Consider the following 14,618-nt stretch of genomic DNA (forward strand, 5'->3'; position numbering starts at 1 on the left):
ATGGCAATTGTTTGGTGGCCCGGAGGTAGAGGCTTAGCAAATGGAGTCAGGAGTTGCTTCATGGTTAGGTTCGAATCTCCTGATTGGCAGGAATTGTTATCCTACTCTCATGATTTCGTAAGCATGAAACACTAGTGTCTGTAGATATAAATGAATAATTATTATTTAATTATAAATATATATGCGTTAGTGCGTGCACACGATTAAGAGAATGTGTTCAGTTAATGCACTTGCAAATAAAAAGATTTATAAAGATGAAGCAGGAATTAGACGTAGATGCTGATAGGTCAATGTAGATTAAAAATCAATACTGTAAGCTCAAACGATGATAAGAATGACTGACACGAAAATTGCAGTCGCGTTTCCAAAAGAAAGATTTTGTATTGAAGAGCTTCCCTGGAAGAAGAAGAAGAAGAAGAAGAAGAAGAAGAAGAAGAAGAGTATACTTGCCGAGAGCAAATACGATTTGAGAAATCTGATCAGTCGATCGCTGACTGTCGCTCTTCAGACGTCACATGTGGTTGTAAAGATAACAAAGGGCGTATAAGTACGATTCCCCCCCCCCCTTTTTTTTTTGAGGAAATTACATTTTTTAGTCTTGGTTAATTTTGTGTCATATGAAAATTTTTCACATAAAATAACTGAACCGTTTTCTTACATTCAATAATATTCTGTGGATGGATATCTGCATTGAACATATGGATGCACTGATAAATCAAGAAGATTAATACACTACTACATCTGTAACTATGGTAACTTTATCAGGATGAGTAGCATATATATATGTGTGTGTATATACATATTTAGGTATATATATATATATATATATATATATATATATATATATATATATATATATAATGCATAAATAACTGCAAGCCTTCTTTTGACTATATATATATATATATATATATATATATATATATATATATATATCTGAAATAAGAAATATACTAACTATTAATACCAGATTTAAGTACAAAAATACTAATAAAAAATACAACGTAAAATTAACAAAATAGCATTTAATATAAAGTATATATAAGTATATATATCAAATGTATTTAAAAATAAAAAAATTAGCTAAATAAAACTAATTTATAATTACAACAATAAGTAAATATTAGACTCAACTACAACTCTTTCTTATCCTTATTCCTTTGCCAGACACGTTGGAAAAGAATATAAAATCAAACGAACAGAGCCTCTTCCGAAATACTACTATTGTTGTCGAAAGCGCTCGAGAAAGGGCCAAGGCAATATTACTCTCGATGCCATAATACACAATTTACCAGTTGAAACCAAAAGAATTGCTCGTCATGTTGAAAAAATGACCAGAAAATATAGAAAAAAGAAGAAAACCCTGTCATATTTAATCAGCCATGCTTGAATAATGACTTGCTGCTTATATATATATATATATATATATATATATATATATATATATATATATATATATATATATATATATATATATATATATATACTAGTAAAAGTAACCGCGTTAACTGGGTTCAAAAACAGCCTACAGAAAATGGACTCTGATTTATGAAAGTATGATAGGTTATGAAAAGGAAGGGTTGTAAAGAGATAGCTTCGAATTCGGGGGTATCAAAACCAAAGAAAAATATGATGAAAGTAAAAATAAAATAGATAAACCCCATAATTTAGTATACCATACCTGTTCACACTGAAACACTTATCAACCTAATATGTTAGGAAGCTAATATCTTCAGACCGCTTGGTCTGATAGAATCAGGTAGAAAGAATGGTTGAGAGTTCTTGGGTTCGTAGGTGCCAAACAGTTTAGGTAACAGATCCAGTTCACATGGAAAGGCCGAGGAGAACATGAAAGGAAGTGGTAAGAATAGACTTGAGAGAAAAAGGCATAAATAAAAACCTGGCAGAGATAAGTTAGTTTTTATGTCACTTTCTAAAAGCCGTCCAACACATGCCAGCAAATGATGATGATGATGATGATGATGATGATGATGATGATGATGATGATGGTAGACCCATGATTATAACCTTTTCTCTGTCTCATGACCTGTTCCAAATTGTCATCTTCCCTACACACCTTTCTGGTAATGATCGTCATCAATCACCCTTAGTCTTTTTCTCACTTCTCTTCCCGAAACTTGTTCTGTTTCCTCTTCTCCATTATATTCTTCTTGTCATGCTGTTGATTTTTCTGTTAAGTCTTCAATTGACTGTCCCTTCCATAGGAAATCGTTTAACTACTAACTTGGGTTGGATTTCACAGCTTCCTATGTTACACTCCATGAGGTCCTATCATTGGAATGTCTCCGAATGATGCTGCAAAGACGGTTACAGACTGGTTTCTTGTTAGAATTAACACCTTCATTCTTCATCCTAAGTTTCAATCCAAACTTCATTCTCCTCCCTGGTTTTCATCGATTTGTTCTGTCATTGCCTATTGTAATCATTATTTCAATCAGTATCGTTGTGATGGTTATGAGGCTTTTAGATAATCCTACATACGAGATAGCAATGTCTGCAAGAGAATAGTTTCGAAGAATAAGTCTAGCTTCTCTCAAAAGATTCGTGACTTTATCTCATCTCAAAAGGTTGGCTTTCATGATTTTTGGAGAATCTATAATAGTGTGGTTAATAGTAGCCAATCTGCTATTACTCTTCCATTTAATGGACTTTAGGTTATTTCATCATGTAAGGATTTTGCTGATCTCTTTGTTTGTTTTTTTTGTTTCTATTGATGATTCTGATGTTGTTCATCCTGATTTTCCTTTGAAAACTGAAAAGTCTCTCAATTCTATAATTATCATTCCAAAGATGGTTACTAGAGTTTTTTTCTGATTTTCACCAGTCTAAGGCTTCTGAACCTGATTCAATTCCTGTTGTCATTCTCAAACATTCTGCTCCTGAACTTTCTTCTATTCTCTAAAATTAAAATAATCCCTGTTTACCAAAATCATGTTTCCTCTTTTGTTGGAAAAAGTCTTCTGTTATCACTATTTTTAAAAATGCTCGTGGGCGATCAGACCCAACTAAGTATCGTTCTGTTAGTCTTCTCTCTGTTATTAGCAAAGTTTTTTAAAGGTTCGTCAATGACAAGCTTGTTGATTTTCTGGAAAATCTGGGCCTCCTAAGTGATTCTTAGTATGGATTTCAAGGTTTTTGTTCAACAGCTGATCTTTTAACAGTTAAAACTGAGCAGATCTGTGAGTTTATAGATAATTCAGAAGGGTAAACATATTTTGAAGGCATTCAATAAAGTACGGCATCTGGTTTTCTATATAAACTTCAGGTATTAGTGATCAGATTTTTTACATCATTAGGTCTTTTCTTTCTGATCGAAAATTGCGAGTAACTCTGAATAGTATCACTTCATTCTTTTTTCCTATCAATGCTTGTATTCTTCAGGCCTCTATTTTAGGCCCAACATTGTTTATTTTCTGTATTAATGATTTTTCAGAGAATATTCTTAATAAAATCAATATCTATGCTGATGATACCAATCTCTATTCAGGTGTTGAAATATGCAGTTAATCTAGAAGTCGACTTCAGTTCAGTTGGAGATTGGTGTACAAAATGGCTTATTTCCTGTTAAGACTCAAGCTTGTATCTATCAATCATAGGCGTACCCATATTCTTTCTGAGATTTTCATGGATGGCTCAGCTCTTGAGTAAAAAACGACTCCGAAACTTGTTCTTTCTTTTTCATCAAATTTTCCTTGGAGTACATATATTAAATCCATTAGTCTTTCTGCTTCTTGTAAAATAGGTTCTCTATATCGCTCTAAACACTTTCTCATGCGTGAGGCTAGTCTCTATCTCAACAAATTTACTAACAAACTATGTATTGAGTATTGCTGTCATATTTGCTTGATGAATCTCTGTCCCATTTGGAAGTTTTTGATAAGGTGCAGAAATGTATCTGCAATTTTATTTTACAGATGTAGTGTGTCTAGTTTCAGTCTTTTCTATAAATACTATTATATGTTCTTCAGAATTGTCTAAGTTATTCCCTGCTTCTTTTGTTATTGTTCGTTTGACGTATTGGTTTAGAGGTTTCCATCGATTCGCTGTTTTTTTATACTTCATTCCAGTAGCTTTCTTTCCAAAAACCGCAGGCTAATGGAACTCCCTTCTTGCTGATTGGTTTCCCCTACTTTAACATTGGTCTTTTCAAGACTATGGTCAACATGCATCTCCAGGACAATTTGTATGATACTAACATTGTTTTTGAAATAATAAATTCTGCCAGGTTCAATGCTATTACGAAAAGTAAATAACCTCTGTAAAAATAATTTTTATTGTCAGATAAATATTTTTTACACAACAGGATTTTGTCACTTCTATGTTTTAAATTGTAGCCATTTATTTTTTAAACTATAAATGTTCTTTTTCTTATTACTATAAAAAAATAATTGCCAATGAAATATTTTTCAAACCAATAAAATGAATGAATTGTTTAGTCCATAGATTGATGTAATTTGATTTGAAAATAATTCATTTCAAAATGGATCAAGTCAGAATTTTTTATCTTAGTAATATTAAATTAGTCACTAATCAACATGTTTGCTTATCAGGCGATCTTGTTTTTTTATGTGCGTGAATGGGAGAAAGTATTTCAAATACGAAACGCAAATGCGTTTTATTATATAGATTCAAGAAATGTGACATAGTTTTGGTTACAGATATACACCAATTCTCTATTATAAGAAGATACGAGTTGGATATTAAATGACTGTGGTATTTAATTGCTTCAATAGAAATAAATCCTTACAGACTGGTTAGATATGTTTTGGTTTAGTTGATTGATTGCATAAAATCAATAATAATAATAATAATAATAATAATAATAATAATAATAATAATAATAATAATCTTGCTTTATTTCCTATATTTCTCTTCAGCATGAAATAAGTATTTAATATTGGCTTAGGGACAATAGCTTAACATTATCAGTCATATAAAATTACAAGAGTGGACTCTAAGCCAAATGGCCTAGCAACTATTGCTCAGCAACATAAAAAAGTAAGCTCTTTATCGTCTGCCATTAAATCAATGTGCTGTATTGTTTCGCTGACAGAAGCTATGGAAAATGGGGAAGAAATCATGTAAGAATGAAGGAGATCTGATTGATAAAGAACAGAAATGGTGGTAACAAAAGAACACAGTGTTTTGAGGCAGACCAACTAATAAAATATTGAGATAAACTAAATAGCACATAGACATGTTAAACAAGCTGTTTAACATTTCCACTGCTTTGCAAAATAGTAAATGCTATGCTAGAGATGTGTCATAGTCAACAATATGTTGAATTTACAAGGTGTTCGCACCAAATTAGATCCTTTTTTATATTCTATATTTAATTGTTTTTTATTCATAATCACCCCCCAAAAAGACACATTGCCACTGACATGTAAGAGGTTACTGTGAATTAGAGAACGTACCTACAGGGACGCTCTAAATAGGGATTTGAGTAGCGAGATATTTGTTCACATTACATTTAAATTTTTGCATGCCAGTATAGTCAAAGACGCAGGAAACAGAGAAGGAATTCCAAAGTCTAGCAGTTTAAAGAAAGAAACCATTAGAGTAGAAGGCTTACCAACATTTGTATACCTCTACAGTGAATTTTGCTGTTTGTTGGGTTGATTGGGTGTTTTTACATTAAGGGAACAATAATGTTATGAGTTTGTCTAAGCACATTCTATTAAAGGACTTGTGAGACAAGCGCAAAGATTCAACTCTTTGGTGATGGGACAGAGGTTAGAGCTTGACTGACAGTGTAGGTCCTATTAGATTGCAGACTTTTTTTTAACCTTGAGAGAGACTAGTGGTTGATGTGACAAGAATATGTATAGGTGAATGATGGCTTCCTAGAAATACGGGATATTGGTTATTGTAAGGAGTTTTCTAGCATGGTAGAAGGAACCCACCTTTTTTGCATCAGCCTTGGCAATGTCTTCTATGTATTTGTTCCCATCCATGTTGCCTGTGAAAGTTAGGCCATAGTGTTTGAATGATGAACTCTCATGTAGAGTGTTATTAGCCACAGCAATGTTGAGTATTTGAGAAGGTATCTTATAATTGTTAAAAGAAAGCAAATTAGTTTTAGTAGGGTTAAATGCTACCATACATCTCCCACTCAATTTAGAGGGTGTTTCAGAAACATTTGAATCATTTCAAATAAAGCGTAATGGGTAGGTTTTAATGTATAATATAATAATGGATGGTTTAACAAGAACCGGAACGTTGAAAGAGAGTCACTTGCATCATGATGATTCGCACTGGATTTTAAAAATTCGTAAATTTTAGCTGCAACTCAGTCCTACTTGAATACTATAATAGCCATGAGATATGAGCTGGAGAAGTGTGATATGGAAGCCATAATTAGCAAAAAGCAAAATTTATGGAGAAGCTGCAAAAAGAAAAAAATGTGCAGCAAGATTCAAGCAAAGCAAAAGTGAGATAGGTGTTAGAATGACTACCATGAAGAAAACACTGAATGAGGATTTTTGCTACTCCCTATAAAAGAGCTGCCAGAGTCAACTAGTTATTACTGTGGCCAAAAAGAACCGCCTTATGAAACCTAAAATATTTATCAACAAGCTCAAACATCAAATCGAGCCAGAGATGTTCTAATTTTTCTCAGAAAGTAAAATGTACAGAACAAGAGCTAGCTTGCAGCACGAAGCTCAATTTCACTTAAACTTTGATGTGTTTCCAGCAAAAGTCACGTAATGCTGCCCTACTTGTTCGAAAAAACTCAAACTTTATCCAGATTATTATATTAAGCTGCTGCCCACTGTTGTCAAGTGCTGAGTGGAGAGGGTCTTCTAAGAGGTGTACTTTGAAGTTTGAGTCTACATCAATTATTTTCCAAGATATAATGCTTTTTTCTTTCCTTCCTAAAAAAGTATCGCATTTCTACCTGGAACAGTTTGAACAGAAAAACCTCCCAATCTTACATAAATTAGAAATAAAGAAATAAATACAAAAAATCCAAGTAAATCCAAATTAGAAATGTACAAGACATCCACAGCAAGAACTCATCTTCTCCCACAACTGCAAACTACTTTCCTTTCTTCTCGCATATAATATACAATCGAATTTATATGAAGAGAGTTTGTTTCCAAGAATTTCACATCTGTGGAACACATTACTCTGATTGCTTTCCTGCATGGTCTTCTTTAAATACAATGTCAACAAATATGTGTCATAAACCGTTCACATGAATAATCAAAATTTTCTTCATTTCATGTTTAATCCTTTGATAATATTCTTCATCATCAAACTTACAATCATTTCATCTCATAATACTTATCCTCGAATAGCTTTTGGCGTTGATAATTAGTGATATATCAATAAATTAAAAAACATGCAACAGTGAATAATTAAAAAAAAATGTCGCAATTAAAATTTAGTGATTGGAGGTAATCTGTGCATTAGCGAAATGTAATATTCGTATGTTTATTGTTGAATACTCTCTGACTGTTTACTGTTTATGCCCCCTTAATTAGTATTGATAGAACTTAATTCCTTTACTTTATGTGCTAATTTCTGGTACTCTGGAGGTTGAATTCAAGACTACAAAGTCAAGAATGACATTGTGACTGGGTTTGAATGTCTCGAACAACAATAATCATCACTTCCTACACTGATATGTTTGTACGTACAAAACACATGTACTTGTAGGTTTAAAAAATTAAAACACTCATTAATATTTACTTTTAAAAAGCAAAGATTATATATGTATGTATGTATGTATGTCAGGTCATGTCATGCCATATGCTACTAGTACCATGTAACCCAGTACTACCTGCCTCATGGTCGGGTCACCGGCGACTAAACTGGTTCCCCCACCAGACATGTTTAGTGAGGAGGGTGGCTAGTCTCCCTGAAGGATTAAAAACAAGACCTTCCAAAGGCCGAATGAACCCTTTTTCGGGGTCAATGGCCAACTAGCACCATGTGTGTTTGCGTGTATGTATGTGTGTGTTGGGGTGGAGAGGGCTCCCGTAAGCCGTGGTGAAGGCAACCTTTCTAGGAGAAGCAAATCTCTGATTTAAAAAACTAAAAAACCATAAAGCGGGAGACCAGTACACGCATTAAGCTGGTCTGCAGTTTAACTTGTTGCTGGCTATCTTGCTTTTGCTTGTTGCTGGATCTCAACATTTTGAACCAAGAGAGAGACATAGCTGTCGTACAAAGCTAAGACTCTGTAACATCATCTGTGTATAGATACTCAGGCATTTGTCTATAAGAAATGGTCCTGTGGCGATGGAAAAGTTGTGATGCGTGGAGGCTTGAAATGCTGGAAGCATGTAATAATTGATCTCAATGACCGTCTTCAGTGTCATGCCTGCTTGAGCATGTGAATTCACAGGTAGGACTAAAAACAAAAAAAGTCATTTTTGGGCTCATGGACTAAGTGTCTGAGGGAGTGGCACTCGTTTGACAAGACGTTGCAATCAATATGTATGTATGTATGTATGTATGTATGTATCTCAATCAGCAGTAATTAGCACTTCCTACACTGATGATTGTGGAAGCATAAAACTCTAGTGTCTGTAGATATAAAAAATAGTAGTATTTATATATATATATATATCCAAAAGTAAAACCATTGAATTTAACAAGGTTGTTGATAGTGCTCAATGAAAAGAGCAAACTGTTATTTTATTTAATTTAGATAAACAAAATTATGATTTGTCGCAACTAGAAATCTATCGTTTCAATCTAAAAAAAGATCTCATTAAACGACCGAAGCCCCAGGTATTCATCAATGCCAATCTTTTAATGAAGAGAAAAACAAAGAGAAAAACAAAAATTTTGAAGGCTTTTTTTTTTTTTTAATTAATAAGATAATCTATATATCTATAAAATTTTAATAATATACATATATGAAATTTTACATAAAGTGTATTTAGACATAGGGCAAGCTTTTTAATCGGTTTTTGGCTGAAAATTTGACTACCAAGGGGTCAAAGTTCAAAACATTTGATCTTTATGGTCTCAAACAAACTATTCAGCCAAATCTTGGGTGTAAACATTTGAAATTTGAATCTGGTGGCAGCGACCAGTGTATGGTTCTTGAAAACTCCAAAGAAAACCTGAAAAATTCTGCTTTCATGTTTTCTGATTCCATTCTCGAATCCAAGAATTCAAACGTTTCCATTCCTCTACTTAGACTTTGAGGCATACCTTTTTTCTTCTAACTACAAAATCTTATGTTAAGCGATACAAAGGTTATTTCAGGCGGACAGACATAGCTTCTTCTAGAAATGCATAGATGTATAAAAACAAATGTTTCTGAATTTTGAGTTGAGGATTGATAATTTTTATTATTTGCATTATTTGAACTAATGTTCTCATCTCGAGTGTTATTCTCACAAGATTTCGGCGGATGTAATTTTCCACAAGAGTCCGTGACGTAACAGATAAAGTACTGGGTAAACTTCAGTTCTAAGTGATACTTTTCTAGAGATTGAACGTTCAATCCCCAGTGCAGGTGATACTAAGAATACTCAATTGTGAATCACTTAAGGCAACTATCTGACCATAGGTGCTATTACATTTTTACATAATGCTATACATAAATGCCATTACAAACTTAAGTCTAACAGACCGCCGAGCAGACGTAGCCTCCCATAAAAATGCTTACGTGTATTTAAACAGTAAAAACAACATAAAAAAATAAAATAAAAATAATCTTAAGATGCGTTTATTTAATCTGTGCGTTTATCAACGAAAATATTTCAAATTTTGATTACCTTTATTCACCCTACGCACGACACATTGCCAATGGGACGTAAGGGCTGCTGTGATTAGCAGCCAGATTTATAAGTGACATCTTAAGTGGGGAGCTGGGCGCAAAAATGTTTGTTCACATCACATCTAAATTTTTTCGTTCTGGTACAGTCGGGGAAACAAAAAAGGAAGGGGGAATTTCCAAAAAACAATCAGTTCGAAGAAATAAGATATTAGAGTAGTAAGTTTTCCAGCATCTGAAAACAGTGAAGGGGTGTGATTTTGCTGCTAATCAAGTGTGTCAGAAGTATTTACGTTGATGAGGTGCAAGTGCAATAAATTCGTCTGAGCCCATTCTGTGGAAGTACCTGTAAAGCAAACACAATATATATGTGTACATTCCTAATTTTCAACACAAACGGATTTTTACCTTGCCAGAATTATTTACCATTTCTTCTGTCTTTGGAACAGACATTCTCGGAACTCCACATATTTTGAATGTTACCTCGGTTTGGATTTTTTCAAATGTTATGGACTACTCCATTGCTTCGGATCTTTTTTCTTTGGATTATTATTTGTCCGAACTGGTAATAAATCTCCCACAAATAATTGACTTTAATTCAACGTTTGATTGCCTAGGCCGTATGATATCCTTCATCTATGCTTTTTAAATAATTCTTAGTAACATTTTCAATATATGTGTTAATAAGCAAAATATATGTTTATTCATAATTAATCATTTTGTTAACTACATTTCCTCTTATCATATGAGCCATTATTGAAAATCCGTGGATTAAGCAAATATAATTCTTTTCCATATATCCCTTTTTTCAAACAATAAATTCTTGACTTGAATATATTTATATATAGTTTTAATCCACAGAATTTTGGTTGGAATCGTCTTGAACATATTATCTTACTACAATATTTAATAAGACAATGATTAGGTTGATTATCAAATCTGTGATTTAAGTCATATATATATATATATATATATATATATATATATATATATATATATATATATATATATATATATATATATATATATATACGTCTGTCTCTACTCTATCACTACTTTTATGGCATGTAAAACGTTCGCAGCAAATACCGTCTATCTACAACAGCCGTCAACAATTCCCCTCACTCTCTATGTGCCTAAAACTAAACGAAAATTCTTTGAGCAGAGTTTCTTTCCTAGAACTATCCGTCTGTGGAAGACAATATAGTGTGGTTGTTTCCCGAGTTACTATAGCATGGCCATTTATATGAATAAGTCCCTGTTGAGCTGTCCTCTTAAATAATCTAACTGTACCCATCATTACTGATGATGTTGTGCCATCATCCACCTAATACTTAGCCGCTTATCCTTGAGTGGCCTCCGAGACTTAATAAGTGATGATTCCCAAGTATATATATATATACTAACAGGGAGACCCGACATTGCCCAGAATTGAATGAGAATCAATGAATGCTTCACGCTCCCATATTTTATTGTCATCGCAATCAGTGAAATTGCCCATTTTTCAATCAAATCAATTGATTGGCTGCTCTAGTTAGGGACCCACGTTGGTGCACTGGGCACAGGCTTCACATACTTCTCCATAGAGACTTAGTCCACAATGTATATACATATATATATATATATATATATATATATATATATATATATATATATAAGTAGGTTGTAGTTTGCTTGAAGCATTGTTGAAGAAAATTATAAGGTAAAATTAAAAGCCAAGAACAATGCGAGATTTTTTTTTTTTATAGAGTAAAATTAAATGCAAACAAAAGAAATAAATTTCTTTTTTTTTGTTGTTTGTTTTTTCTTTTTCACACAAATTTTAACTCTAAACAACAGTAATTTTTTTTCTGTTGTATTCAATGGTGTTATAACACCATTGAATACAACAGAAAAAAAAAAAAAATTACTGTTGTTTAGAGTTAAAATTTGTGTGAAAAAGAAAAAACAAACAACAAAAAAAAAGAAATTTATTTCTTTTGTTTGCATTTAATTTTACTCTATATATATAAAAAAAAATCTCGCATTGTTCTTGGCTTTTAATTTTACCTTATAATATATATATATATATATATATATATATATATATATATATATATGTATATATATGTATATATATATATATAACTACTTCATTTACTCACATAAAATTAATATACAAAAGTATAAATTTATGCGTAAACTTTAAGTATTTACTTCAAAAGTGCTCAATACATAGGTAGAGCTAGTTAGTAATTTATAAAATATATATGGCGATTAAGCTACACTGAATATTCCGTGTTTCATCCACTCTAGGATTCTTCAGGCGCCTGAAGAATCCTAGAGTGGATGAAACGCGGAATATTCAGTGTAGCTTAATCGCCATATATATTTTATAAATTACTATATATATATATATATATATATATATATATATATATATATATATATATATATATATATATCAATGTTTATGTTTGGAGAAGCGAGTAAAATTTTACCAAATAAGTTTATTTTTAAGATTAGATTAGATCGATTTTAGTTTTTATTAAAGAGATCCTCATCACAGTCAGATAATAAAAGGTAAACCTATTCATCACTTCGCAAGAAAATTTTGCATATTCTTTTATGTATTAGTCCAATCCCCTTTAAGATTACATCGATTAATGAAAGAGTGGGGCGTTTCAGTTTCAGTATGGAAAAGACGTTAAGAAAAAGTAATATTGGGCAGGTATATCGTATTTTGAACTGGATTCAGCAATCATTTCCATCCTGATCAATCACTTACTTAGATCTTGTTTGATCTTTTGTAGTAATCAAAGCATTTCAGAAACGTCCAAGGTGGAGCTCACGTAGCGCGACATCATATTAGATGGCTGAAAGTTTCAAATTATTAGTCATGGGACAAGTATAAGACTAACATGACACAGCAGAGACTGAAGTGAAAATCATGGGAAGAAGTGAGGCAGGTTACAATAAATACTTGAGACGAAAATTGGTTTAAATGATTTCCTGAATAATTCTTTGATAATCTCTATATATAAAAGCGAAAATGTATGTATGTATGTATGTATGTATGTATGTATGTATGTATGTATGTGTGTATGTTTGGATGTCTGTTAAAAACTTTCGACAGACGCGACGAAAATTCATAAACTCGGTATCACATCGAAGCTCCATCCTTTGCTCGAAAAATATCGAAAAATTGGTTAAAAACGTTAACTTTTTCACCCCGAAATCGACAATTTTCGACAGGAGGGGTCAACAAAAACGGTCCTCTCGTGATAATAACCGATTCTACGCATGCGTCAGATGACGTCGTGACCTTATTTACTTTAAATAGTTGAAAAACAGAACAAATTTCATGTACGTCTTGTTAGTTCAGTTGGTTAAGGCTTTGGTTCATTATCTAAACGTTTTGGCTTCGAATCGTGATGGGAGATGCTTTTTTTTTCGATTTTTTAAATTTAAATATTGAACCAGTGTTATTTAAGCCATTTTTCACGTAACGTTCGTTTTTCTGCTTTTTTTTTTTTACTTCGCTTATTCTTAGCGACACCCAAAACACCCGGGTACCCACCGATTTTTAAATTTTTAATATCGAAACAGGCTTATTTAAGCCATTTTTCACGTGTTCATTTATCTGTTTTCATCGTTCATTTGCCTTACGTTAGTTTTTTGTGTGTTTTTTTTTATTGTTTGATCGTAGCGGGGAAAACAGAAACTGGCTTCCGCAACTTGACATTGTTGCACCACTAATTTCGGTTTATAAACGTAAACTTAACACATTTATCAATTCATCTGTTCCCGTGGTCGAGATGGTTAGGTCGCAGGGTTTTATTTTCCATTTCTTTTCCACCTACGCGTCAAACGTTCAGGGTTCAAGCCTACCTTTATACTAAAACTATTTTTTCTTTTACACCTTCAAACAACCGGCCAACGTTTTTTTTTTTAACAGGGTTGTTTTAATCTACCCCCCCCCACCAACACACACCTCCAAACACCCGGGCAACGCCGGGTACCCCCGCTAGTCTATATATATAAAAGCGAAAATGTATGTATGCATGTATGTATGTATGTGTGCATGTTTATGTGTCTGCTAAAAACTTTCGACAAACTCGGTATCATATTGAAGCCCAATCCTTCGCTCGAAAAATATCGAAAAATTGGCCAAAAACGTTCATTTTTTCACCCCGAAAGCGACAATTTTCGACAGGGGGGGTCAACAAAAACGGTCTTCTCGTGACGACGAGCGGTTCTACGCATGCGCCAGATGACGTCATGACCTGATTTACTTTAAATAGTTGAAAAATGAACAAATTTCATGTACGTCACATTAGGTCAGTTGATTAGCGCGTTGGTTCATTATCTAAACGTTTTGGGTTTGGAATCGTGGTGTGAGATGTCTTTTTTTTTTTTTTCGATTTTTTAAATTTAAATATTGAACCAGTGTTATTTAAGCCATTTTTCACGTAACGTTCGTTTTTCTGGGTTTTTTTTTCTTACTTCACTTATCCACTCCCCGACCACACACCCAGAAATACCCGGGTACCCACCGATTTTTTTAATTTTAATATCGAAACAGGCTTATTTAAGCCATTTTTCACGTGTTCATTTATCTGTTTTCATCGTTCGTTTGCTTTATGTTATTTTTTTCCCACCGCTTAAGTTTTAATGTTGTTTTCTTTTTTTACTTCGCTTATAACAAAAAAACCTGGTCATTGACGTCATCGTCGTCGTCGTCGTAATGCTCGACGACTTCCAGGCGCGCACCTGTCAATTTGGTTCTTACTTAAATAAATTCAAACATCTTTCACTAACTCATTTTGGCTGGCCGATTTTATTTTCAAACTTCGCCTCAGGGCTTCGGGTTCGA

This window comes from Euprymna scolopes, chromosome 3, assembly GCF_053919585.1.
Source record: "Euprymna scolopes isolate OS-2025 chromosome 3, ASM5391958v1, whole genome shotgun sequence".
NCBI lineage: Eukaryota > Metazoa > Mollusca > Cephalopoda > Sepiida > Sepiolidae > Euprymna > Euprymna scolopes.